This window comes from Macaca mulatta, chromosome 1 (assembly GCF_049350105.2).
Source record: "Macaca mulatta isolate MMU2019108-1 chromosome 1, T2T-MMU8v2.0, whole genome shotgun sequence".
NCBI classification, from domain to species: Eukaryota; Metazoa; Chordata; class Mammalia; order Primates; family Cercopithecidae; genus Macaca; species Macaca mulatta.
This window is the reverse complement of record NC_133406.1, coordinates 226,177,704-226,204,585: the sequence shown is the minus strand read 5'-3', so window position 1 is coordinate 226,204,585 and position 26,882 is coordinate 226,177,704. Positions and strand designations below refer to the sequence as shown.

At 52.4% G+C, this 26,882-nt stretch overlaps 1 protein-coding gene and 1 long non-coding RNA gene across 4 annotated transcripts in view; one reads left to right on the top strand and one right to left on the bottom strand.

Moving 5' to 3' along the window:
* Positions 1–26,882, top strand: part of KAZN (kazrin, periplakin interacting protein) — a 515,264-nt gene that overhangs the window by 385,559 nt on the left and 102,823 nt on the right. The gene's annotated exons all lie outside the window — the stretch shown is intronic.
* Positions 14,361–16,606, bottom strand: LOC114674097 (uncharacterized). The gene is made up of 3 exons (XR_003725070.2): positions 16,473–16,606; positions 16,234–16,389; positions 14,361–15,835 (listed from the first exon to the last, which is right to left on the bottom strand). It is a non-coding gene; the product is annotated as an uncharacterized LOC114674097 (long non-coding RNA).

Below are 26,882 nucleotides of genomic sequence, written 5' to 3'. Positions count from 1 at the left end.
GGAGGGTGTGGGCCACTGAGTATGGCTGGTGCGGGTCTCTAGCATGGCACCCACAACCCTCCTTGATGAGGCTCAAAAGAACCAAAAGGGGATAACCTGTCACCTTAATTTGAGGTCACTTCAAGAAAGTGAGGCTCAACTCCAAATCTAAGTAAAAGGGTCAGTTGTTTGTGGGGGCGGAGGGACTCTGATGGAGCCCTGGCTGGCCACCTTCCCTGAGGTTGGCATGGGGGGCATTGGACACCAATCACTGTGCCTGCCCTCACCCAGATAATCAGTAGGTTCCCAATAAGCAGTGAATGGGCACCGCTGTTTTTCTCTATCCCATTTAATCAAACTCACAGTAGCAGGCACTCTGCCAGGTATCAGGAACACAGATGGTCATTCCAGAAATATCAATTGACCCCTGATGCATGCCAGGCCAGGGCTGGGTACTGAGGGTATAGAGTCCTGGTGGGCAGAGCACACTGGGCAGCCTCCTCGAGCCCAGGCAGCATAGAGGAGAAGCAAGGAATAAATAGGTGAATAGACAGTAGAAAGATGAGATGGTAGTACATGCTATGAAGGATTCAAATGAGGAAGCACAGAAGAGAGTGCAGGGCTCCTTTGCATACGATTGCCAAAGAAGTTCTCTCCGGGCCGGGCGCGGCGGCTCACACCTGTAATCCCAGCACTTTGGGAGGTCAAGGCGGGCAGATCACGAGGTCAGGAGTTCGAGACCAGCCTGGCCAACATGGTGAAACCCCATCTCTACTAAAGCTACTAAAAATTAGCCGAGCGTGGTGGCGAGCACCTGTAATCCCAGCTACTCGGGAGGCTGAGGCAGGAGAATGGCTTGAACCTGGGAGGTGGAGGTTGCAGTGAACCGAGATTGTGCCACTGCACTCCAGCCTAGGTGACAGGGCAAGACTCCATCTCAAAAAAAAAAAAAAAAAAAAAAAAAAAAGAAGTTCTCTCTGGAACAGGAGCCTTTTATCCAATACTGATGGGAAGGAGGCACCTGGAACTCGGGGGAGGAAGCTTCCAGGCAGGGAGAAGCTTCCAGGCTGAGGACAGGAATGAGCTTTGCGTGTGTTGGGGACCCGGAAGCCATTGTAGCGGAGAGTGGAGGATGGAGAGGGAGCGGGAGATGGGGGGGAGGGGCACTTTCGTGCGGGGCTCTGCAGTCCTGGGTAAGGAGGTTGGATTCTGCGATCCACATGGAAGGGCGCAGGGAAGCCACTTGGTCGGATTTTATTTTGAAGCAGTCCTCTAGCTGCTGCGTTGAGAATAGATCGGGGGTGTAGGGATGCAGGGCCCAGGCTGTTCTAGCAAGACATGATAGACGCTTATCATGCAGAAGCCACAGGACATGCTGGCAGGTTAGATGGATACAGAAGAGAGGAGAAAATAGGAGGAGATGGGCTTGAGCCCCTGGTGCGAGTGGGGCCAGCTCCAGCCTGAGGGTACTAGGGAGCCACTGTGGGCTTTAGACAGGGAGTGATGGGATCAAACTGGGGCTTTGGAAGCTGGCCTGGGGTGCAGAGTGGAAGCAGGGAAACCAGCAGTGAGCAGGAAGTCCCGAGCCAAGAAAGGAGGAATGTAAAGACAAGAGTGAGGCTCTCCCTTGAAAGGAGGAAGGGGCTGCAGGCAGGGCCTGCTTCCTCCTCACATTTGGTCTCAGGCCCCTACCCCAGCCCTGTCTGCGCCATCAGCCCCATCTCTTCCTCCTGCCCGGGCTTCCTCCGTCACAGAATGCTCCCCTCCCTTGCGGACAGCTGGCCACATTCTCAGGCAGACACGGAGTCCCCAGGGGCATCTCTGTTTTCTCTCCCCACCCTGCTGGCTCAGCCTGAGCAGGACTAGGACTCACTTAAGGAATGAGGGCCGCCTGGCAGCTCCACCCGGCCCAGCCCTGTTGGATGGAATCGTGATAAAGAACAGGGCGGCTGCGCTGAGGGTAATGACGTGCTGCCCTCAGAATTGCTTTCCTCAGCTCTGATTTTCCTGATGCCAGAAAAGCCAGTAACCCCGGGGTACATCCAATAGTCAGGACACGGTGCTGACTGGACTTGAAAAGTAAGTCCAACCACCTGTGCTTCTGATTATCCCTATTCTTATTAGTATCTGTTTGGATTGGGGCTCTCACTCCGCTGATGCCCCTCCACCCCCCGTTTACAAGGATGGTCCTTGACCTGGGTGGCAGTCAGATGGTCAGATTGCAGCTCAGCTGCAGGGCCCACTGGATTGTGTCAGGTCATGGAGAGGAGAGGGGCACCCAGCAAAAACTGGCTACAGGCCATGACCCTCGGGGGCTTCTCAGCCCTGGCAGCTCTGGGCACACTTACCACTGCATGTGAGACCACCTTCCTTGGCCTGGACTCCTGGGGGAGGTCCTCGCACGTGACCTGGTCTGGTAGCTGCAATTTATCCCTCGTTGTGCCACACTTTGCACCACCGCCTTCAACAGGTATCTACTGAGGCCCCATCTAGGTGCTGGTGCCATCATGGTTCTGTTTCGACAGCAGGCTTTCCTGGAGCCTCATGCACCTGCCTTCACAGACCAACTCAGAGGAGCAGTTTAGCATTTCTCAGTGACTTGGGGTCACCCTGGGAACAGTCATCTTTGTACTTTAGAAAATGGCGGCCGGGCATGGTGGCTCATGCCTGTAATCCAAGCACTTTGGGAGGCCAAGGTGGGTGGATCCGTTGAGGTCAGGAGTTCGAGGCCAGCCTGGCCAAACATGGTGAAATCCCGTCTCTACTAAAAATACAAAAAATTAGCCGAGCGTGGTGGCACACGCCCGAAATCCCAGCTACTTGGGAGGCTGAGGCAGGAGAATCGCTTGAACCCGGTAGCTGGAGGTTACAGTGAGCCGAGATCGTGCCACTGCACTCCAGCCTGGGCGACAGAGCAAGACTCCGTTTCAAAAAAAATGAAAATGGACTGACACTCGTCTGCATCATCATTGGACCTTCTGTCGTCATTGATGGAGGCAGTATACTGGAGGGATTGAGACTGTGGGCTCTGAGTTCAAATCCTGACTCTGGTGCACAGCATCTGCAGGACCTTGGGTGAGCTACTCAGCCTCTCTGTGACTCAGCTGGTTCATCTGCAGTATGGGGTAGAACCTGCCTGGGATTGACTAAGATCATACGTGTGAAGTGCTCGGCATGGTGGGCTCCCGGGAAGAGCCGCATGGGTGCTGACCATCCACCTCCTCCTTTGCTACCTGGTCTGTAGGTGCTTGCCTCTGTGGGTTGGAAATCCACAGGCTGAGCTTCATCAGAATCGAGCATTGCATGTTAGATGAGAGCAAATGGTGCTGGCTGCAGAAGGCGCTTTGCATTGGAACAGAGGAGATAAGCATCGATGTTTAACCAGAAGCTGATGTGGGCTAGGATGGCTCACTCTGTCTCGTCTGATACAGACACTCTGTGACAGGTGTTATCACACGGCCACACAAATGAAAAACCTGAGGCCGAGAGACGTTCGGTAACCTACTCAAAGCCACACAGCTGCTAATCCAGAGGCAAGCCTGTCTCATTCCAAAGTCCAAGGTTGTCCCCCTAGGGCAAGGATTAGCCAACTATGGCTGGCCTTTGAACCAAATCTGGCTCACCACCGTGTTCTTTTAGTTATGTTTTGTTTTTTTGTGAGACAGGGTCTCTCTGTCACCAAGGCTGGAGTGCAGTGGAGGGATCTCTGCTCACTGCAACCTCCACCTCCAGGCTCAAGCGATTCTCCCACCTCAGCCTCCCGAGTAGCTAGAACTACAAGCATGTACCACCATGCCCAGCTAATGTTTTGTATTTTGTATAGGGATGAGGTTTTCCCATGCTGCCCAGGCTAGTCTTTAACTCCTGGGCTCAAGCAATCCACCCGCCTTGGCCTCCCAAAGTGTTGAGTTGATGGGTGTGAGCCACCGCACCCAGCCTACCGCCTGTTTTTATAAATAAAGTTTTATTGGAACACAGCCATGCACATTTGTTTTACATATTTTCTGAGGCTGCTTTTGAGCAACAGCAGAGTCGTTGCAGCAGAGACCATGTGCCTCACCCCACGTGAGGCACCTTGATCTTGGACTCCTGTCCTCCAGAGCTGCAAGCTACCCAGTGCACGGGACTTTGTTATGGTGACCCTGGCAGAACAATATCCTCTGCTGTTAGCCTCTTCCATGTCCTTCCTAGGAGCCAGAGGAATGTGGGTTCAGGAAGTCTCACTCTAGATGCCCGATGGCCTCACCCCCAGAACCTTCTAGCTGCTTCTTTTGGATGATCTTCAGGTCTCATGGCCTTTTCTTTGGGGGACCCGGGTGCACCTGAGCCCAAGGCTGGAGAGGCCAGGCTGGCCCCAGGGGGATTGGAGCACAGGGACTGATGCTCTGGCGAGCCATCACTGGGGTCAGCCTGCAGCAGATTCCCCCCTGGGGCCAGCCCCACACCACCAGAGCCTGGTCCCACGTGTCTTAGTCTTATCTCCTCCAGGATCCACTGATGCTCTAAACCCCTAACTTCTGGAGAGAGACAGAACATGACAGGTTCTAGCCCTTTGACTGAGGAGTATCTACGAACCAAACGCAGCAGCCTCCTTTTGCCTGGTTATCCCTCGGTGCTTTCTCTGATGAACTGTGGGGTGGGGTTGTCACCATCACTGTGGCCTCCAGAATGCACCTCTCTTTGCCTGATGCCTGTGGCTTTTAACTTCATTCCGTTGCTCCTGGGTCACCGATGGCTCTGCCTAGCATGACAGTGAGTGCCCTGCACATGGACAAGCACCATGAGCGGCTTGTCCACTACCAGGGCCCCAGCAAAAGGCCCAGCACATACGAGGTTCTTTTCTCCAGAATCACACACGTCCCTACCAGTGAGTGTGTGAGGAGCATTTTCACCATATGACCTCCTGGGGGAGAAGCCGGGGAAGCGTCTTGAAGGAAGGACACAGGAGTACTCCAGGAATTCGGTTCTCCTGCAGCGGAGGGTGGACACACCTCTGATGCCCAGGGAGCATCCAGGGTCAGGTCCCTCACCCCATGTGAGCACTGTGCCAGCCTGGGCCGAGGGTGAGGAGGAAAGATGCAGAGACAAATAGGGGCCAGTTCCAGCCGTTACCCGATGAGGAACTGGGGTCCAGATTGAAAGAGCAGCCTTCGGAGATGCAAAGCCCAGCGGGCCCTCCTCCAGGGCTATTGGCCACCGCTGTGGGCTCATCTCTTTGGACTGAAAAACAATTGGTCTTAGGAACAGCCCCTTGGCACCTCAAGAGTAGAATGTCCAGATGCCTGTCTGGGAGCCTTTATTTTTTTGTGTGTTATTTTTTTGTTGTTGTTGAGAAGTCTAGCCCTATCGCCCAGGCTGGAGTGCAGCAGCGCGATCTCAGCTCACTGCAACCTCCACGTCCTGGGTTCAAGTGATTCTCCTGCCTCAGCCTCCCAAGTAGCTGGGATTATAGGCGCCCCACCAACACGCCCAGCTAATTTTTGTATTTTTAGTAGAGATGGGGTTTCATCATGTTGGCCAGGCTGGTCTTGAACTCCTGGCCTCAAGCGATCCACTCACTTCAGCCTCCCAAAGTGCTGGAATTATAGGAATGAGCCACTGCACCCAGCCAAAATGGTTAAGATGGTAAATTTTATGATAGGTATATTTCACCACAATTTTTTTTTTTTTTTTTAATAGAGACAGGATTTCACCATGTTGGCCAGGCTGGTCTCGAACTCCTAGCCTCAAGCAATTTCCCCGTCTCGACCTCCCAAAGTGCTAGGATTACAGATGTGAGCCATCATGCACAGCCTGGGAGCCTTTGTATACCCAGCAAAGGTTGCATAAGCAATTAAAAAACAAAAATCAGGCCAGGCACGGTGGCTCATGCCTGTAATCCCAGAACTCTGGGAGGCCGAGGTGGGTGGATCACCTGAGGTCGGGAGTTTGAGACCAGCCTGACCAACACGGTGAAACCCCGTCTCTACTAAAAATACAAAAAATTAGCTGGGTGTGGTGGCAGGAGGCTGTAATCCCAGCTACTCAGGAGGCTGAGGCAGGAGAATCACTTGAACCTGGGAGACGGTGGTTGCAATGAGCCAAGATTGCACCATTGCACTCCAGCCTGGGCAACCAGAGCAAAACTCCGTCTCAAAAAAATAAAAAATAAAAATAAATTAATAAAATCAGTTCAGGTGGCGTCTGCCCCTAGCGAAAAGAATTCTACCAAGAGTCTGGAGACCTGGTCCCAGCCCTAACAAGCAGTGTCCTTGGCCTGCACTCCCCCCACTCCCCCCGCCACCCCTGCTGCTGCCTCGACTCTCTGGGAGGTGCGTGATCCTGCTGACCTGGGGGCTTCACCCTGAGGGAGGAGGAAAGGTATTGGGTACTTCTGAGCCCAGGACTTCGCCCATCCTGGGTGCTCTTGATGTGTTTGTTGAGTCTGATGAGAGAGAGGTCACAAGCCCACATGTAAGTAATTATCTCCCAAGGTCAGAGGCAGAGGAGAGAACTTTGAGCCGTAATGACCCAGATGTGTGTGGCATGGGAGCTGGGCTTGAAGGATGAGGAGGATTTATTTGGGTGGGTGGGGAACAGGGCAGGCACTCCATGCAGGCTGGTGGAAGGGAGATTATGGGGACTTCTGGGTGTGTCTGTGGTTTAATGTGTCCTCCCAGGTGCAAGGTAGAGTTCTTAAGGCATGGTCGGTCGCCTTTCCTACTGGGGCACACAGTGGGCGTCTCATAGTCCTCTGCTTTGATCCCTGGGCCCCCAGGCCATGGAAGCAGGTCCCCTCTGCAAACCATCCTCAGAAGGGGAGCCCCTGGCAGCAGGGCCTCTGAATTGGGTCAGGCCATGGGGAGAATGGAGGAGGCACCAAGGAAAGATTGGCTGCAGGCCACAGCCCTTGGGGGCTTCTCAGCCCTGGCATCTCTGGGCACACTTGTACCACTGCGTGCAGGACCACCTCCCTCGGCCTGGACTCTTGGGGGAGGTTCCCACACATGACCTTTGCTGAGAGCTGCAGTTTGCCCCTCATTGTGCCATACTTTGTACCACTGCCTTCAACAGGTATCTGCTGAGGCCCCGTTGTAGGTGCCAGTGCCATCGTGGTTCTGTTTTGCCATCTGAGACAGCAGGGTTTCCTGGAGCTGCGTGTACCCATCTTCCCCTCCAGGCTCAGAGGAGCACAGTTTAGCATTTCTCCGTGACTCCGGGTCACCCCAGGAATACTCACCTTTGTACTTTGGACAATATGGCTGCACAGTCTTTTTAGTTTTGCTTGTTTCTCTTTTCCTTCCTCTTGGACTGTGGACCGTCACTAATCTGTTTTCCTTGGGCCTCCTCTCAGCATCTTAGAGGCAGCGCCACATGGGGAGTGCAGAATATGCTCTCTGGCTTCGAATCCTGACTTTGGTGTGTAGCATTTTCAGGTCCTTTTGCCAGGGACTCAGCCCCTCTGAGACTCAGTGTATGCATCGGCAAAGTGGGGATAATCAAACCTGCCTGATAAGGAGAACATGAGGATTGACTGATGCCACTTCAGCCAGTTCCCCTGGAGAGGAGTAGCCCCCAGCACTGAAGTGACACCCTCACTCTCTCCTTGCCCACTCTGCCATGCCTCAGAGCCAGCATGGAGTAGGCCATGGGCCACCAAGGCCACCACTGCTATAGTGCTTAGCAGCAGGGCAGTTCTTGACTGGCAGGAGGAGGCTGAGTCATGAGGGACATGGTCCTGGTGCATTTCATGCTGGGAAGGTGGCGGCCCCTCGGGAAGGGCAGCTGCCCTGGAGGAAGAGGGGAGCTGGAGGAGACAGAGTGTGTGTCTTTAAAACGAGGCCTGAGCTCTGGGCAGTGCCTTCAGGTACATACCTGCTGTGATGCCAGTGCTGGGCCCTGGCCATCCTGTTCCACCTGTGAACTCACGTGACTTTTCATGGAGTTCCCTGCCAAGCCTGGCCTGGCATCTGCTGCTCCACATCCCGGTTCTCTTAGACCAGGTGCTCCAGGGACAATCTTCCTGGGTTGTGCTTCTCCCCTTCCCTTTGCTGTCATAAAGAGACTGGTAACAGACTGGGCACGGTGGATCACCTGAGGTCAGGAGTTCGAGACCAGCCTGGTCAACAGGGTGAAACCCCGTCTCTACCAAAAATACAAAAATTAGCCAGGGGTGGTGGTGGACACCTATAATCCCAGCTACTAGGGAGGCTGAGGCAGGAGAATTGCTTGAACCCTGGAGGCAGAAGTTGCAGTGAGCCCAGATTGTGCCACTGCACTCTAGCCTGGGCGACAGAGTGAGACTCCACCTCAAAAATAAAATAAAATAAAATAAAATAAATTAAAAAAAATAAGAGGCTGGTAACAGCTTGCGGATTCCAGCATCTGCAGGGGCTCACTGGGAGCTTTTGTTTGTCTCTGCTCCTCAACTTACTCTTCTCTGGACTCTTCCAAAACGCCCCTTTCAAGGAAGCCCTCTCCTGCCCAGCCCAGGTGCCTTTGGGTACCTCGCCTAATTTATGTTTACCTTCATTTATTCTAGGCTGTAAAACTGGTGACCCACGGAGAGGTTTTCTTGAGTCTGCATGGGGCTTTAAACATTTTCAGATTTGTTACCACCATTTAAAAGTTGGAAACTTTCACAGTGTGGATTTCCAACTTGTCCTGGAAAATAAGCCGGTCCGGCCACCTGGGTCAACAGTCAGCTGGACCCAAGGGCGGCTGCCCTGTAAGACACCTGGTGCCGTCCTCAGCCCGCGGCCCTCCATAGCCCCCAGCCCCTTCTGCCTCTGGAGAGGCTCCGTAGCCTGCACAGCAGACCCGAGCGTGCATGTCAGTTTCCAGGCTCTTTCAGAACTCACTGGGCCTTCTGGGTCTTGGCTCCTCATGCCCCGCCCACTCCATCCCCAGTGCCTGGCATCTTGAACAGGGGTCACTGGGTCGGCCTTTCTCTTTCTTGTTCCCATGTGTCTCCGTCCACTCAGACCGGCAAGCAGAATGACTCACACCTTCCTTTCTGTTCCCTCAGTCCCTTCTCCATGGGTCCTGACACTGGATTTTAACATACTGGGTGTGTGGCTGTCTCGGCACATCATGGGGGCCTCAGAGGCAGGGACTATGACTTAGTCATCACCGTATCATCAGACCCGGCACACAGGGCCCGGCCTAGAGTGGGTGCCCCGGGGATGCAGGGGGGATGGACGCCATGCTGAGAAAGCTGCCACATTCCCCCACCTTGTTCTCCAAGGACGTCCCCTGACCACACCTGCCTGCAGTGGGGAGAAGGCTTATGGCAATGCATTTCTGCCGCCAGCACCCTCCCATGGGTGTGCAGATCTGACAAGATCAGGATCTGGGTCTGTGAGAGGCCCTGTGTCCCCTACATTCTCTATGCATGACCGAGGGCCATTCTTCTCTCACTGCTGGCCTCTCCCAGTCCCCAGGAGAAAGGGCTGATCCTCTCAAAGACAGGCCACTTGCAGGAAGACATACCACGGAGCCTCCCTGCCCCCAGTGCCCCAGGGTCTGCACGTGGGGCACCGGGAGGGAGGGCCGTTTGCCTGCGCCCCGTGACCTGGCACCCACCTCCCTGCCTGAACTCACCGCCCCAGGAAGCTTAGTCACACTGCCTTTTCTGTTCCTCAAACGCTCTGAGGCCATGTGTTCCCCCAGGCGCCTTGTGCTTTGCAGATCCCTGGGCCTGGAGTGGTTTTTTTCCCAGCATTCCCTGATGCCTGGAGCTCCTGGCTCCTCCTCATCCTTCCCAGCCTTGGCTGAAATGTCACCTGCTCAGAGAGGTCCTTCCTGAATTTTCCCTCCCAATATCTGCCCTGCATCCCCACCCCTCCAGCGAGTCTCAGTTTTATTGTACATTTCACAGACTCTCTTTTCTTTTCTTTTCTTTTCTTTCTTTTTTTTTTTTTGAGACAAAGTTTCGCTCTTGTTGCCCAGGCTGGAGTGCAATGGCGTGATCTCGGCTCACCAAAACCTCTGCCTCCTGGGTTCAAGCGATTCTCCTGCCTCAGCCTCCTGAGTAGCTGGGATTACAGACATGCATCACCACTCCCAGCTAATTTTGTATTTTTAGTAGAGTCAGGGTTTCTCCATGTTGGTCAAGCTGGTCTCGAACTCCCGACCTCAGGTGATCTACCTGCCTCGGCCTCCCAAAGTACTGGGATTACAGGCGTGAGCCACCGTGCCCAGCCTTTCTGATTTCTTTACTTAAGTTCCTGTTTATTGGCTCTCGGCTCCGGGAGAACAGGGAGACTGTGTCTGATGTATCCCCAGCAGCCTCACACACCCAGAACAACGTGGATTCTCAGTAAATCCATGCGGAAAGCATGTGTGGGGAAGTGGACAGCCCCCTGAGGGTGGAGGAGCAGGGGCTGGGCTGGGAGTTGGCAGCAGGGTTCAGAGCCTCATGGCTGATCAGGACCTGGGCACCTGGGGTCCAGTGGGGCCTCGCAGAACAACAGCATCAGGCAGGCATGATCAGATCCCAGCTCCACCACTTAGTTGCTGTATGGCTTTGGGCAAGTTGCTTAACCTCTCTCAGTTCCATCTTCCATCTGTGAAATGGATGTCGAACTTTCCAGCTCATGTATGTGAGGAACTTGGGACAGAGGACCCGGACAGGCTAAGCACTCAGCGAGTCACTGTCCTTATTGAGCCTGGTTTTAGGCGTGTTTGGTTTTGACATGAGGCAGGCAGGAAGTCGAAATGGTGGGTCTGGGCCCAGTAGCAGGGCAGGCCTCGGACACTCTCCAGTGGATGGAAACTACCCCAGAAGCTTCTCAGCCGGCATGAGCCGGGTGGGTGGGGGTGCTCCCCTGCTGTTACTTCACTGATTCCCTGATGGTTTTCATGGTTTTGTGGCTAAAAGATGCTCCAGATTAGCCTGTGTGAAGGTTTGGGAATTAGCTGCACAATGGGAGCCGAGGTCTCTGATTCTTCTGTCTGCATCAACTCAAATATAGGTAAGGATGTTGCTGTCAAAGACAGCCAGAGAAAGCCCACCTGAGACAGAGAGGAGAGGCCGTGTGTGTATGTCGGGGAGACTTTCGGGGATTGGACCTTATGGGGTTCCTCTGGGTGTAGCACTGTTGTAGCCCAAACACTCTACCTGAGTTAACTCATTGACCCTCATAGCACCCTAGGATGGAGGTGCTTTTATTGACTCCACTTCATTTATTTTTTATCTTTTTATTTTTTGAGATGGCGTCTCACTCTGCTGCCCAGGCTGGAGTGCAGCGGCGCGATCTCAGCTCACGGCAACCTCTGCCTCCCATGTTCAAACGATTCTCCTGCCTCAGCCTCCCAAGTAGCTGGGATTACAGGGGTGCTTCACCACACCCGGCTAATTTTTGTATTTCAGGGTTTCATCATGTTGTTCAGGGTGGTCTCAAACTCCTGACCTCAGGGTGGCCCACCCGCCTCGACCTCCCACGTGCTGGGATTACAGGCGTGGGCCACCGCACCCAGCCCAACTCCACTTTAGACTGGGAAAACTGAGGCATGGGGAGGTGAAGATTCCCCCAGCTTGGTAGAGCCTGGATTCAGACACAGGCTGTCAGGCTCAAGGACGTGCACTGCCAGCCACCTTGCAGTCTGACTGGGAACAACAGTCACCAGGTATTTGTCATTAATTTATACATTATCCAGGTGTGGTAGTGTCCACCTGTGATCCCAGCTACTTAGGAGGCCGAGGCAGGAGAATCACTTGAGCCCAGGAGTTTGAGACTGCAGTGAGCCATGGTGCTGCTGCTGTGCTCCAGCCTGGGTGACTGATGGAGACCTTGTCTCTATATTTGTGTGTTGAGCCTGGTTGCAGTTTGGCTGGTGAAATAGAAAGGACACTGGTCTCGGAGTCAGGTGGATTGGTTGGAATCCCAGGTCTTACTGCTATGTAACTTGAGCGCGGTGATTTCACCTCCCCCAGCCTTCACTTTCCCATGGGATGATGGCCATGCTAATGCTTCCTTTGCAGGGTTTTCTGGAGGATAAAGCCAGGATAGCATGGGAGGCCCCGCCTCCAAGGTGCTCACAAGGCTCCTTCATTCCTTTTCTCCCTTGCTTCCTCCTACCCAGTGTCTTCAGCCCCAGGCACTGGTCCCCACCCAGACCTTACCTGGCCTTGAGTTCCTTGAGGACTTCGGAAATGGCTTTGGCTGCTACCTTGGAGGGAGCTGCCCTGATCCACTTGCAGATCAGAATCTCCAGGCACCCCTTGCCAGGCCTTTCATGTTGTTGCTTTATTTCACAAGAACCCTGGTGTTTGTTTAGCAACAGGCTGGAATTTTTAGAACTTAAAAGTAATTCTGCTCTTCGAGGAATGCGCCTATGGATGTAACCCCAACTCAGTCCAGGCCTGGACCCAGAGGCAGTGGGCACTCTGCCCTGGGCCTCCCCACCTCCACATCTTTGCTTCATTTGAATGCAGGACACTCTCAGTCTGCCCTGTCCGGCTTGACTTCTTCCCGCCTGCTGGTCTTGACCCCAGGCCAGGGGCCGGTGGGATGGGCGCGACAGTATCAGCCTGTGGTTGGCTAAATAATGCCCCCCGCTTCAAGATGTCCACGTTATAATCCCCGGAACCCGTGGATATATTGTATGGTAAAAGGGACTTTGCAGGTGTGACGGAGGATCTTGAGATGGGAGGATGATCCGCATTGTCTGGGTGGGCGCTGGGTAATCGCGGGGTACTTAGAGAGGGAGGCCGCCAGGTCAGAGAGAGGGAAGGAGATGTGCGTGGGCCCCGGGTAATCGCGGGGTACTTACAGAAGGAGGCCGCCAGGTTAGAGAGAGGGAAGGAGATGTGCGGCTGGAGAAAGGTCCGAGTCAGGGAGATCTGAAGGTACCCTGTTGCTGACTTTCAGGCTGGAGGACAGGGCCACCCGCCATGGGATGCAGGCAGCTTCTAACGGCTGGAAAAGGCAAGGAAACAAATTCTCCCCTACAGCCTCCGGTGGGAGCCTGGCCCTGCCAACACCCTGATTTTGACCCAGTGAAACCTAACGTGGACTTCTGATCCTTAAAACTATAAAATAATACATCAGTGTTGTTTCAAGCCGCAAAGTTTGTGGTAATTTGTTACAGCAGCAATAGGATTCTAATGCACAAGCCAGTGCCTCTGTCCCTCCTTGGAGCACCTCATTCAAGGTAGGGGTGCGGAGGCACCTCGGGGGGTACAGAGGGTGTCGTGAGAGAGCCACTCCAACCTGTGGCCAAACGCTGCCTGGCCACTGTACCCCTCTGAACCTCCAGTAATCCCTCCAGAAAGCAAGGTTCATTCCTCCTAGAACTGCTGGGAAGAATTTTTGAGGATAGGAAGGACCTAGCCCAGCCCCTGGCATGGAATAAGCACAAAAATACTCAGCCGTGTATATTGTTTGCTTCTCTGCCGAAAAAGGCAGGGAAAGAGGGGGTGTGCCTGGCTCAGTGCTTGTATGTTTGGATCAACATTAGGAAACCTGAATTCAAATTCCAGCTTTGGCCAGGTGCAGTGGCTCATGCCTGTAATTCCAACACTTTGGGAGGCCAAGGCGGGAGGATCACTTGAGCCCAAAAGTTCAAGACCAGCCTGGGCAACATAGCAAGACCCTATCTCTAAAGACATTTAAACATTATCCAGGTGTGGTAGTGTCTACCTGTGATCCCAGCTACTTAGGAGGCCGAGGCAGGAGTTGAGTCCAGGAGTTCGAGACTGCAGTGAGCCATGGTGGTGCCACTGCGCTCGAGCCTGGGTGACAGATGGAGACCTTGTCTCTAAAAAATAAATAAAAATCCCAGCTTCCCCAAACCCAGCAAAGGTGGTGGTGCAGTTGCAGGTAAAGTTCTGCAACATGGCTGGGCGCAGTGGCCATGCCTGTAATCCCAGCACTTTGGGAGGCTGAGGCGGGCGGATCACTTGAAATCAGGAGTTTCAGACCAGCCTGGCCAACATGGCGAAACCCCGTCTCCACTAAAAATACAAAAAAAAAAAAAAAATTAGCTGGGCCTGGTGACTCACACCTGTAATCCCAGCTACTTGGGAGGCTGAGTCACGAGAATCTCTTGAACCCGGGAGATGGAGGTTGCAGGTGAGCCCAGATTGCACCACTACACTTCAACCTGGGCGACAGAGCAAGAATCTGTCTCAAAAAAAAAAAAAAAAAAAAAAGTTTTGCAATGTTGTTGGTGCCTCCAGGCCTTAGTTTCCTCATCCTCATCCTTATAAGGGAAGAGCAGCAGCCCCTACTCCCTGGACTGTCAGCAGTGCACACAGGGCACTTTCCACAGAGCCTGGCACCGGGCACTGCTCCATGAATGAAGCCACCCTTGTTTGGTCAGCTGGGCCAACTTCTCTCCACTCTGAGCTTGCACACATGCCTTCTTCAACTGCTGGAGTGCTCCCCGCCTGTGGGGTCAACCTCACCAAGAGGCCGTGTGTTCCCACAATGTTAATCATTGTTCAGAAGGTTCGTGAGGATCACTCTCTGTTCCACGTGTGGGTGACTTAGGGTGGGAAGTGGATTCTTCTGGCAGTGTCCCACTTGGCCCCACAGAAGCAAAATCTTATTTATTTGACAGTCACAGGGGCTGTTCTTTCTCCCAGCTGAGGCTGGCCCTAGCCAAAATTCACGGGTATTCCTTGTGGAGGACACAGAATGTCAAAGGGGAATCAGACCAGGAGCAATTGGTTGAGTTTACAGAGAGAAATCTGGGGATACAGGCTGCTGACACTGTTGACTCCTTGACTGGGCCAAGAGTCAGTGGGTCTGTAGCCCCAGAGGTGAGGACACATAGCTGCGTTGCACCCTGAGTTTTTTGTGCCATAGAGAGAACAGCATTGGGGTTAACAGCACCAACTTGGAATCAGACTGTCCGAGTTCCAAGCCTAGCTTGGCCAGTGACTCTCTGAATGACCTTGGATAAGTCACTTAGTTTCCCGGAACCTAAGTTTCCTCATTCAGAAAAACCAGCGTCATCGCCATCATCGTCATTGTCATCATGCTAAGTACTGTCCTGAGTCTTCTAGATGAATATTAAATCTTTTAATCCTCACCAAAAAAACACACACATGGCCAGGCGCGGTGGCTCACACCCGTAATCCTAGCACTTTGGGAGGCCAAGGCGGGCGGATCACTTGAGGTCAGGAGTTCGAGACCAGCCTACCCAAATCAGTGAAACCCCGTCTCCACTGAAAACACAAAAATTAGCCTGGTGTGGTGGCGCATGCTTGTAGTCCCAGCTACTCCGGAGGCTGAGAGACAGGAGAATCAATTGAACTTGGGAAGCGGAGGTTGCCGTGAGCCAAGATGGCGCCACTGCACTCCAGCCTGGGTGACACAGAGAGACTCCGTCTCATAAAATAAAATAAGAATGAACACACACACACACACACACACACACACACACACACACACAATTGAAGGTATTTTTTTATCTTCAGGCGACAGAAGGGCACAGACAGGTAAAGGAAGGCACTCAAGGCCCCACATCTGGGAAGAGGCAGAGCTGGGATTTGGACTTGGGTTATATGGCACTCGTTAGCCTCACAACCTTATGCCTTGGGGATAACGTCGTGGATGTGAGCACCCCGCCTAGAGCTTTCCAGGTGGGATAATGCGTGTAAAATGCAAAAACGCAGTGCGTGGATCCGGTAGGCAGTGGGTTCCGCTTAGCTGTTTTCATCTCTGTTGCTTCAATTGGCAGTGGCTCTGGTAACTTGTGTTCGAGACTGTAGGTCAAAATCCACTCATCCCTTTGGGGACCATGAATAGATTCATTATCTTGATTGTGGTGATGGTCTCGGGGTGTCTACATACGTCAAAGCTTGGCTCATTAGGCATTTCAAATTACAGGCAGGTTATCCCATACCAATGCTATCTCAGTAAAGCTGTTTTTTAAAAATAAAGCAGAGATCAACCAACAGAACAATAAAAATTCTATTTTGCCCACTGGGTTTGGCCAAGTGAGGGCCCCCTCCCATGGGATAGCACCCCTGTGATTGTTTTTCAGGCAATGTTCCTTATGTTCACATTCTAGCATGAAAGGGAGCTTGGAAAAAGGGGTGGGGGACGGGCATTGCCTTCAGGTCATCAGCTCACCCATTCCTTGTCTCTCAGCTCAGGATCACCATGAAACCTCTTACCCCCATTCCCTGCAGTTGGAGACTCTTCCCCAGGTGTGCTGTAAAATGCACCTGCCTGCTGTATCACTCCCTTAGGTAGAGACCTGGGTTCAGCCTCTGCCCCCAGGTGTCACTCACAGTGTCCCCTGCCCACATACACAAACCTGTTCAGCTCCAGGGGCTGCAGGTTGCGTAGGTCCTGGCCTCTGCTGAGGGAAGCATAAAACCAGTCCTGCTTTGCTCCTTCCTTCTCCTGGCCTTAAAGGACATTTCCTCTGAGTGTCTCCTGTTCTAGGCACTGTGGAAGGTTCTGGGCGTACCTAGGTCAAAGACAAAGCGAGGTGAACATACCTGGAGCCTCGTGCACAATCAGGGTGAAGAGGATGATATCAGACCGGCCAACCTCACGGTGCTGTCTGGATGAGAACGTCCTGTATTTCATAAACTCTAAAGTGTGCACTTTTTGCATTCTAGCACGTCTGAAACCAGTGCCTTCCCCGTCACAGTTGGCAGTGTTCTTCCTTCCTTGGTGGCCACTAAATTATTGGTCCATCTTATACCAGCCAGCTTCCTAGATCCGAGGGCACCCGCTGTGTAGAAGAGGCTGGTACTGTGCAGATACCATTGCAGAGTGAAAGAATCTGGAGAAAGAAGATTCCAGAGTCTGTGGGCGTGGCTCTCAGCATTGCTGCTTTCTAGCTGTTACCATCTTGGACAAGTGACCTTATCTCTCAGAACCTGAGTTGCCTGTGAACTGGAGACAATACAGTTGACTTCTTCAGGGTGTTTTGAGAATCCAATTAGATGATGTGTGTAAATCTCCTGGCACAGGGCCAGGCATGTAGCCAGAGTTTGGTCATTTTGTTTGCCGTCTTCAAGGAGATGAGATGGTGTCTCATCGAAGTCAGCCTCTGGGGAAACCAAGTCTGGGGTCAGAGGTGCTTCTGGCCTTGCCCTTTTTTATGGGATCTTGCTCCACCCCTAGCATTAGACAGAGGGGTTCAAATCCCGCTTTAAGCACTCATTGACCATGTGAGCAAGTCACTTATTAATAGCTATCCTGCCTCAGTTTCCTCATCTGTAAAATGGGCATAATAATAGTACCCGCCATCTGGCATGATTGTGAGGATTAATTGAATCTTGACACTTAAAGCATACTCATTGCTGGGCACGAACCAGGTACTTGAGAATCGACTTTTTATGATTGCCATTATTAAAGGTGATTATTCTTTTGAGCTGGTGATACAGAGGTAAATATTCCCAGGTTGCTATTTTGAGGCCTTACAGCCTCATATCCACTGGGGAGGATAATACGCAAACCAAGCCCAGCCTGGGAATGAGGGGGTGCCATGGCCGACCTTCATCCCAAAACACAGGAGGGTCTCAGGAGCAGAGACCTGCCACATATTTTACAGGAGCACTTTGATTGCTTAAAATCATCCCCGGTTTTATTTGGAAAAAAACATGTTTTTAATCCATTCCACAGATTCTGCCTTTGCAGGTTGCTGGGCATGGACCCAGCCCCTAGGAGTCCAGTCTGACTCATTACAGACTGCGTGCCAGTGTTTGCAGGGCAGTCACTGGGCAGGTACCATCTGTCGGTGCTGTGTGCACCCTGCTCCACACCTCTCTGACACTGACCCTGCCAACCCTGTCCCACTTTCCCCGAGCTCCAGGTTAGCCAGAATTGTGCCCACCGCTTCCTGGTTTTGTTTGTTTGTTCGTTTGTTTTTCTGAGTTTAAATTGTAACCTAAAGGGGGCCAGGTGCGGTGGCTCATGCCTATAATCCCAGCACTTTGAGAGGCTGAGGCAGGTGGGCCGCTTGAGGTCAGGGATGTGAGACCAGCCTGGCCAACATGGCGAAACCCCATCTCTACTAAAAATATTGTAAAAATAGCTAGACCTGGTGGCACACGCTTGTAATCTGAGCGACTTGGGAGGCTGAGGCAGGAGGACCGCTTGAACCCGGGAGGCGGAGGTTGCAGGGAGGTGAGATCGCACCACTGCACTCCAGCCTGCATGGCAGAGCAAGACAACTCCGTCTCAAAAAAAAAAATTTTTTTTAACCTAAAGAGCATTAGTGTTGGCACCTCAGCAGCAAGGAAACCAGTGCCTGCTGTATTGTCTCCTCTGTGATGGGACAGACATCTCAGCGGGCCCCGGTGGCACATACAGCTTTGTTTCCTCTGTGCCTTACCATGACACTGGACCCTGGGTAGATGTCCAGGCAGATCAGAACTCAGTTGGGTCTGAGCCTTGAGCCCTGGGACTGTGAGCTGTGTCAGAGACAGTTCCCACCACCATGAGACTTGGGGTTCTGGGGTGCTCTGCCAGGCCAGCCCAGGGGCACCAGCAAACATCAAAATCAAAGGCCAAGCCCTTTAGCGTTTGCAAAACACTTATGCATCCAGTATCTTGTTGAAGCAAAGGAGGATTCTCGTGGCCAAGAGTAAGACTGGAGGTAGATGACCCAGGTCTCTGGGCCAGGGGAGGTTTGAGCTAAATCTTTGCTAGGCTTAGGGAAGAGAGGAGCCCTCTCCCACCTGCAGAGGTTTGGTGGTGACCTAGCAGGTACCTTGCATGCAGCAACAGCTTATGAAGTTCTAATTGGATTGAACTGGATGGGAGCAAGAAAAGCCCGGGCCGGGCAGGTCCCTCCCGACAGCGAGCCAGGAAAGGGCAGGATCTTTCTCCTATCTTTTCCCTCATCATATTTTATCCCATCCACAGGGCTGAGGCCCAGGTGTCAGAGTGGAAGCAGGTGATCAATCACTCATCCACACATGTTTACTGAGTACCTACTATGTTCCAGGCACTGTCCTAGGTGACAGGGATACGGCAGTTGACAAAACAGATAATAAACCAGAGAAATAAGTAAAATGTATGATGTGGTAGTTGGTGCTAAGTGCTGAGGAGAAAAGTAAAGCCAGGAAGAAGGGTGGGATGCACCAGCGATTGCCATTTTAGAAACTTCCAGGGAAGGAATGATGATACTCCTAAAACCAATCACAGCCGTATTTACTCAGTAACCTCGAGGGGCCAAGCCCCTGCTAGGAACCGGACAGACACTCGTGTAACCTTTGGTAACAACTCTGAGAGTTAGCAGGTTGGGAGGCTGGGCAGGCCTCAGGAACCAGAGCACTGGGTGAGGGGCTGGAGTGTTATGGATATGACTATCTCCGTTTATCGCCAGCGAGCTGCAGAGGCAGGATCTGAACCCAGAACGGGCACTCCAAATCTGGCGGGGATTTTTTATGAGCTAGGAATGTAATGTTGCAACTACCTGGTGAGGTGCAGGCATTGCGGTCCCCAGTTTGGCACACTGCACTTGGCTGGGAGGTGGGGAGGGTGTGATTTGAGCCCAGGGCTCTCTCAGGCCTCTCTGTGTCCCAGGCTGGCTATGTCTGGACCCAGGAAGCAGGAGGAGGTCCCAGGTGGAAGGCTCGGGCAGAGCTCTGGTGGGACGCAAGGTGGGCTCGGCCAGCCAACTTGTGGGTAGTGGGAGCCCTGCCGTTCCTTCGCTTCTTGGTTTCTGCTCTGCAGGGCAGGTAGGTAGCCCGCCTGCCTGCCTCCACAACAGATGTTTAGCGGGCCCTGCAAAGTGGGTATCTCCACAGTGGAGGAGACTGGAAACGGTGCACTCCTCATTTTCCAGCACAGGCCTGCTTGCTAAGAAACCTAAATGCCACCACCCATTTAACTTCTGGGCTTTGATTTGCATAAGGAGTTTTTTCCTGATACAGTTATCAGTTCATAGCATCTCCCATGTGCCTGGAGCCTCCATTAGCACAGGAAGGAAGCCATGCCATCACCCAGCCTTGGCACAGAGGCGGTCCCTGCAAGTGGGACTGGTCAGCTGCGGAGTCTCTTGCCAAGTTCTGGAGCAGAGAAATCACCTCCTTCTTCCTTCCCTTTTAAATAAAAGAACTGTTTTGGCCTTGAAGCCTGCTGAGGCTCCTGGAGGCCTTGTTTGTCTTGAACTCGTGGACTGCGGAAGTGAGTAGCTGCTTCCCCTGGAAGCTCGGCCTGAAGCTTATCGCCGTGAGCCCAGCGCTTGGGCCACACCTCACGCATCCAGACAGCACCGCCTCGGAGTCCAGGCCTCGGCTGTAAGTCTGAAGCCCAGGCTGCCAGAGGAAAGAGTTTTCCCAAGTGGATGAGTGGCCAGAAGTGGCGGATGTTACAATGGGTCCTGCTGGACTCTGCAGGTCTCAGGCAAGCCTGAAAGTAGGTGGCCTTGCCGCTCACTGGTAGGCTGACCAAGGCTAGTCATTTAACCCCTCTGAGCCTTACTTTCTCATTCATCAGATGGGAACACTAGTACTCATTAGGTTGTGTGGGGTGAGTGAGACAGCTGTGAGGAGGACTGATAATGCCCTGCCGGGTTTGCAGAGCACTTCACTGTTTGCAGAGCTCTTCACAGAGGTCATTTCATGTGACCCTTTAGACCCCCCTGGAACAGGCAGGTTCAAAGGCCAGAGGTTATGTGACCTGCACAGGTGCCACAGGGCCTCTAGCCCTGGCTCTAAGTCTAAGGCTCTTTCTAGCTTGTCCCATCTGCCTTCCACGTTCAAGGTCTGTGTAAGGCACTGTTACTATCCTGAGAGTCAGTCCCTGTGGGCCCAGGAGCCCTGGGCAGGGGCAGCAAATTCACAACAGGAGCAGCAAGGCTGAGGTCCCATTCCCCTGCCAGCCACAGTCCTCAAGGCCTCTCGAGCTGCATCCTCCTCCCTGAGTGCTGTTTGTTTGGGCTGTAAGTAGCTCAGTTCCTGTTATTCCCCCCTGGACGATCAGGCAGGAAATTCTTCACTTTGGTTTCCTTAAGAGGGCAAATACTTTTCTCTCTTGCAGAAGTAAATAAAGCCTGTGTGCTGAGTTAGCAGTTTTGCACATGAGCCTGCCTGCTGGGGTAAGCCAGCAGCCCCCTTCCCTCCAGCCTCAGCTAGCCCTACCCAGGGGCCCAAGGGCACCAGGAAATTCAGGCGGCCTACTGCCCGGGCACTGACTCCCCAGGTGGCATCCTGGGCATGGCCAGCAAAGGCAGGAAGATTTTTTTAAAGCACACCCAGGGCTGGAGCCTAAGAGAACGTGCCTTAAAGAGACTGCCTGTTCACAGAAGCACCAGTCACATTCCCCTCCCGCACCCAGAATCCCGATGGAAGAGAAGGAGGGTGGTGTGTGACGGTGTGCTTGTTGAGAACTCAGGTATGCACCATCCCAGTTCCCAGAGCATCCTGAGCACCAGGAAGGCCAGGAGGGTTGCCTGGGGACAGGCAGACCCAGAGTCACAAGGCCAAGCGCCTTTGCACACATGGCACCCCTTGCTCAGGCTGGGGAAACTTGTGCTTCCACAGCTGCAATGAACCGATCCTCTTGCTAAGCCCACAACAGTTGAGAGATGGGTTGGGAGAGGCTGCTTTGGGCACCCATGCAGACAGGACAGCTGTCAGCTCCATAGCAAAGGAAGAGAGCGAGGATAAGGCTACAGAACTTGGCCAACACTCAAGCTCCACCATTTGGACCACTGGGCAGAGGCATAAAATGTCTTCTGCTAGCCTTGGTGACATTTTTTATTATGGAACACTTTTGTTATATACAAAAGTGAGTAGAATAATGAAATGAATCCCAGTTACCTATTACCTGACCCCAAACATTCATCAACCCATGGCCAATTCTGTCTCACCCTCCACGCGTTCCTCCCCATACTATGTTGAAGCAAATCCAAGATACATCATGTCATCTACAGATATTTTAATATATATCTATAAAAGATAAGGACTCTTTTTAAGAAACATAACCTCCAAACTATCATCTCACATGAAAAAATGATCAGATACTGTTATTATTCAAATTTCCTATTGACCCATACATTTTGTACTTTGTTGGAATCAGGATCCAAATGTCTACACGGTATGATTAGTTTTAATGTCTTTTTAAGTCTTTTTGAATCTAGAAGCTCTTCTTCCTTTCTTTTCTATTATCCATGCTAATTATTTGTTGAAGGAAACATGTTGTCTGTCTGGTAGGTTTTCCAGGGTCTGGAGTTTGCTAATTGCATCCCCATGGTGTCCTTAACATGTTCCTCTGTCCTTTGAATTTTCTGTAAATTGATAGTTCATCTAAAGGCTTGGATCAGATTCAGACTCATTTCTTTACTGATTTTTTTTGCAAGACTCCTTCAAAGGAGATGTTGGGTCCTCCTCTCCAGAGGCACATGCCATCTAGTTGTCTTGCTTTTGTGATATTGTCTGCCCAGGACCTGCGACACCTGAATCCAGACGTGCAGCAGAAGTAGCAGAGTGGCAGTGTTGTCTTCTCTTACTCCTTTTTCATGGAGTAGCTAGAGCCCTTCCATAAACAGACTCCCCATCATCTACTGTTTGCTTACCCACTGGTAGAGTTCAAAAAGGAAAGCTAGGTAATTAACTTTCCTCCCTTTATTTACCAGTCAGAACAATGAGTTAGCACCTCCACTTTCATCACTACATTTTAAAAGCTTCCATCATCAGGAAATGGTTTAAGCAATACATTTGTTGAGTTTCATGCTTAAATAGGCTCAACTCTTTAGAAAACTCAGATAACCCAAATGATGTATTCACCAAGATAGCCAAGGGTGTTAAGCAAATGTGGATATTAATGTGTTAATAAACAGAGTACACCCACTGGCTCAGTCTTTGGAGGCAGATCGGAGTTTGATTCCCACTTTGCTGATGAGAAGACTGAGCCCCAGAAGCTGGAACCTGCCCTGCTAATGTAGCCGGTTAGAGTAAGAGTCCAGGTGCTGTACCCAAAAGCAAGGGCAGAGGTAAAGTGATCATATGCTTACGTTATCTCTAGATCCCAGGGCTCCTGACTGAATTGGATAAGCTGTCTCCTCTTTTGCTTTCGAAATGCTCAGGGGTCTGGCAAGATCCCAGCTCTGAAGGCGCAGGATGCCAGCCACCAGAACACGCAGCCTTGAGATGTGGGTGTTTGCACTTTTGCCCATTTCTCAGAAATTTGGGAGAGGCCCTCTTCCCGGAGGCCTTTCCAGGGATCCGGCCATCTCATGCTCTCTCTCTGACTCCCCCTCCCTCAACCCCAAATACTCATATTCTCATGGCCTGTATTACCTACTTATTGCATTGATTACTGCTAAAGGCTTTAGGTGTTTTTGTTTCTGTGCTAGCAGGGTGCCAAGTCACCATGCTTAAAGCCAGTAATAAAGTTTGCCTGGATGAATGAGAGAATGAACAAAAACATAGACCTTACTCTCATCCATTTGTATTTAGACCCTTCTTTCTGACCTTGCCATAAATCCCTTGACAGCAGGGATTCTTGTGTCCTCGTGTAGCCAACACTGGGCACTCAGGGTTGGAGGCGGGGCATCACTTAGCATCTTTAGGACCAAAAAGAGGAAGGAGGAGTGGGAAGGTGGGTGGTGGACATGGCCAGTCCAGAGCCTGCAAGCCCCCTCCTCTGTGTGAATGAGTTCGCTCCTCCCCGCACCCTCAGGGCTGCCGAAACTTGCAAGAGCCTTTCTGTACACCCCCCCAGCCTCAGACTGCATCTGTTCTTAGCTGCTGCTAGTAATAATGGCAGCTAACACCATGGGCAGTGTTGCAGGTCCCTTGCACGTGGAGTAGCCTGTGAAGTAGGAGCTGCTACCATTCTTCATTTTACAAATGAGGAAACAGAGGCCCAGAGAAGTTAAGACACTCTCCCAAAGTCGCCCAGCTAGTGAGTAGGGGAGCCAGGACTTGAACCTAGGTGGCCAGGTACAGAAAGCTATTCTTCCCACCTGCTCCAGTTGGTAAAGAGGCCTCCCAGAAGAAACTTCCGCTGCCTCCCATGGGGACCTCTGGGACCAATCCACACATTGCAGACCTCAGTGTTAGAAAAGTTGTCCTAAAAGACCCAGTTAAGCCCAGATCTCCCATTGTGAGCAAGGATGGGGGTTTGCCCCACTGCTGGGTTGATAGAACGTCCCACACCTGGAGGCAGGAAAAGCCTCCCTGGCTTTTTGCCCTAAGGCTAGACGACCCCAGTTTCTTCCAGGCCCTCAGTGCAGGGCACAGCGTAGGAATCAAGGAGGTAAGAAGACACACACGGAACGCAGATCCTTTTGAAAACCTCTGCACGGAAAATAATGGGAACACGGCCAGGCGTGGTTGCTCACGCCTGTAATCGCAGCACTTTAGGAGGCCAAAGCAGACGGATCACTTGAGGCCAGGAGTTCAAGACCAACCTGGGCAACATGGCGAAACCCCGTCTCTACTAAAAATGCAAAAATTAGCCGGGCATGGTGGTGCACGCCTGTAGTCCCAGCTACTCAGTAGGCAGAGGTGTGAGACTCACTTGAACTGGGGAGGCAGAGGTTGCAACGAGTTGAGATCACACCTCTTAACTACAGCCTGGGCAACAGAAAGAGACTCTGTCTCAAAAAAAAGAAAAGGAAAGAATGGGAAGAGTCAAGCTCACTCCATCTCAACCCCAGGCACCAGACGTGGTCCTAGCGTGTACCCAGAGGCTCAGCCAGCTTCCCGGCTGGGAACAGTTCTTCCCGACCTTCAGTTTAGCTAAGCTCAGGCAGTGCTGAATTGAGTGTGGCTCCCCAGACACGCCAGGTTTCCGCAGGAGTCTGTGGATTTGCAATAGGGCCTCCCTCCCGTAGACTCCTGCCTTCTGGCCTCTGCACCTGTACACGCCTCCACTGTGGTCACTTTCAGTGCTTCCGCAAATATTTATTGAGCACCTTCTGTATGCCAGACTCTCATTTCAGCGCTGTGGGAATAGCAGGAAACAAAATAGCAGGAGGCAAACTCCTCACCCCTGTTTCATTTACATTCGAGTGGGGGAGGGGGAAGCTAGATAGTAAACAGGTAATGCAAAACAGATGATATCAGATGAAAAAAGAGCATTAGAAAAAAATTAAGTATGGAAGGAAAATAGTGCTGGGGGATCTGGCAACATGACAGTTTTAGAGATGGGGGAACAGGGCCGGATGCGGTGGCTCACGCCTGTAATCCCAGCACTTTGGGAGGCCATAGTGGGCTGATCACTTGAGGTTAGGAGTTTGAGACCAGCCTGGCCAACATGGTGAAACCCCATCTCTACTAAAAAAAGACGTAAGAGTTAGCTGGGCCTGGTGGCGGGTGCCTGTAGCTCCAGCTACTCAGAGACTGAAGCAGGACAATCACTTGAGCCTGGGAGGCAGAGGTTGCGGTGAGGTGAGATCGCGCCACTGCACTCCAACCTGGGCCACAGAGCGAGACTCCATCTCAAAAAAAAGAAAAGGGGAGGGGGAATGGGAGAACAGTACAGCTGCTCCGAGAACCTGATCAGGTGAATGAGGACCTGAAGGAGGCAGCAGAGTGAGCCATGTGCATGGGACTGGGGTGAGGTGGGGCAGGGGCATTTCAGACAGAGTGGATAGGAAGTGCAAAGGTGCTATGACATGCTAGAGAAATCGTTGCTCTGCAGTTCAGAAATTCATTTACACAGGAAGGATGGTTAAGTGAACCATGGCCGAGAGCCTCACGGAACTGGAGCTCATTCCAGAGGAGGGTTTTGTCTTAGGCTGAGCAGAAACTAAGAACCGAGTTTGCTCTCTGGTCCGAGAAAAGGGCTGAAATTCTGCCCTTGGTCCTTCTGAGTGAGTCTCGAATCCTTCAGGCCACCCCTACCCAAGTGCCCCAAGAGCCATCCACACCTGCAGGATTCTGGGAGGCAGGGAGGGTTTGTCTAAGAATCAGAAATCTGGATTTGGGCCTCTGAGTCATTTGTGAGGAAGTGACTGTTAACTTTCTGAGCCTCAGTTTCTGCATCTATGAAGTAAGCCCGTAGGTTCCCACCCTGCCCACCTTGCGGAAAGATTGCGAAATGTTTTCTCAAACACAGTGCTCCACGGCAGAGCCTGGGCATGGTTATCATTGCTGCTGCTGTTGGTTTTTTGTATAATTCTATCGCCTTCTTCAGTGCCAGACCCTCTCCAGACCTAGTAGTCCCCGGATTAACCCTTGAAGCTCACTGGATGAGCCTCTCGTGGCGCGGCATTTCCAGCGCGTTGGAAGAGAGCCCTAGAACCCTGCTCCGGGCTTGTTGTGTGGGAGAGCATCTGCTGGCACCCGTGGAGCTCTGCCATCTGTCACTGTCCAGAAAGCCTTCGTCCCGGGAAGAATCTTGGCACATACCTCTTGCTTAGAGCGAAGGAAGGGCAGTTAGCTGAAAGCTGCAGGCGATTCTACAGGGATGGCCAGGCAGTCGGCTTGTGGGGCTGAGGCCATCTGCTATTCTAAAGGGATGGTCAGGCAGTCGGCTTGTGGGGCTGAGGCCATCTGCTATTCTAAAGGGATGGTCAGGCAGTCGGCTTGTGGGGCTGACTTCCCTGCCCTCACCCTGCCTGGCACTGGCCCAGCTGTTTTCTTGGGTCAGGAGAAATAAGCCTCTGGAGGCTGGCACTTCTCTCCTGTGGGACCTTGGCTGCATGACTTCACCTCTCTGTGCCTCAATTGTCCCCTCTATAAAATGGGAATCATAGTAGTTAATAATTATAGCACCGGCCGGGCGTGGTGGCTCACGCCTGTAATCCCAGCACTTTGGGAGGCCGAGGTGGGCGGATCACAAGGTCAGGAGATCGAGACCATGGTGAAACCCCGTCTCTACTAAAAATAGAAAAAATTAGCCGGGCGCAGGGGCGGGCGCCTGTAGTCCCAGCTACTCGGGAGGCTGAGGCAGGAGAATGGCGTGAACCCAGGAGGCGGAGCTTGCAGTGAGCCGAGATTGTGCCACTGCACTCCAGCCTGGGCGACAGAGCGAGACTCCGTCTCAAAA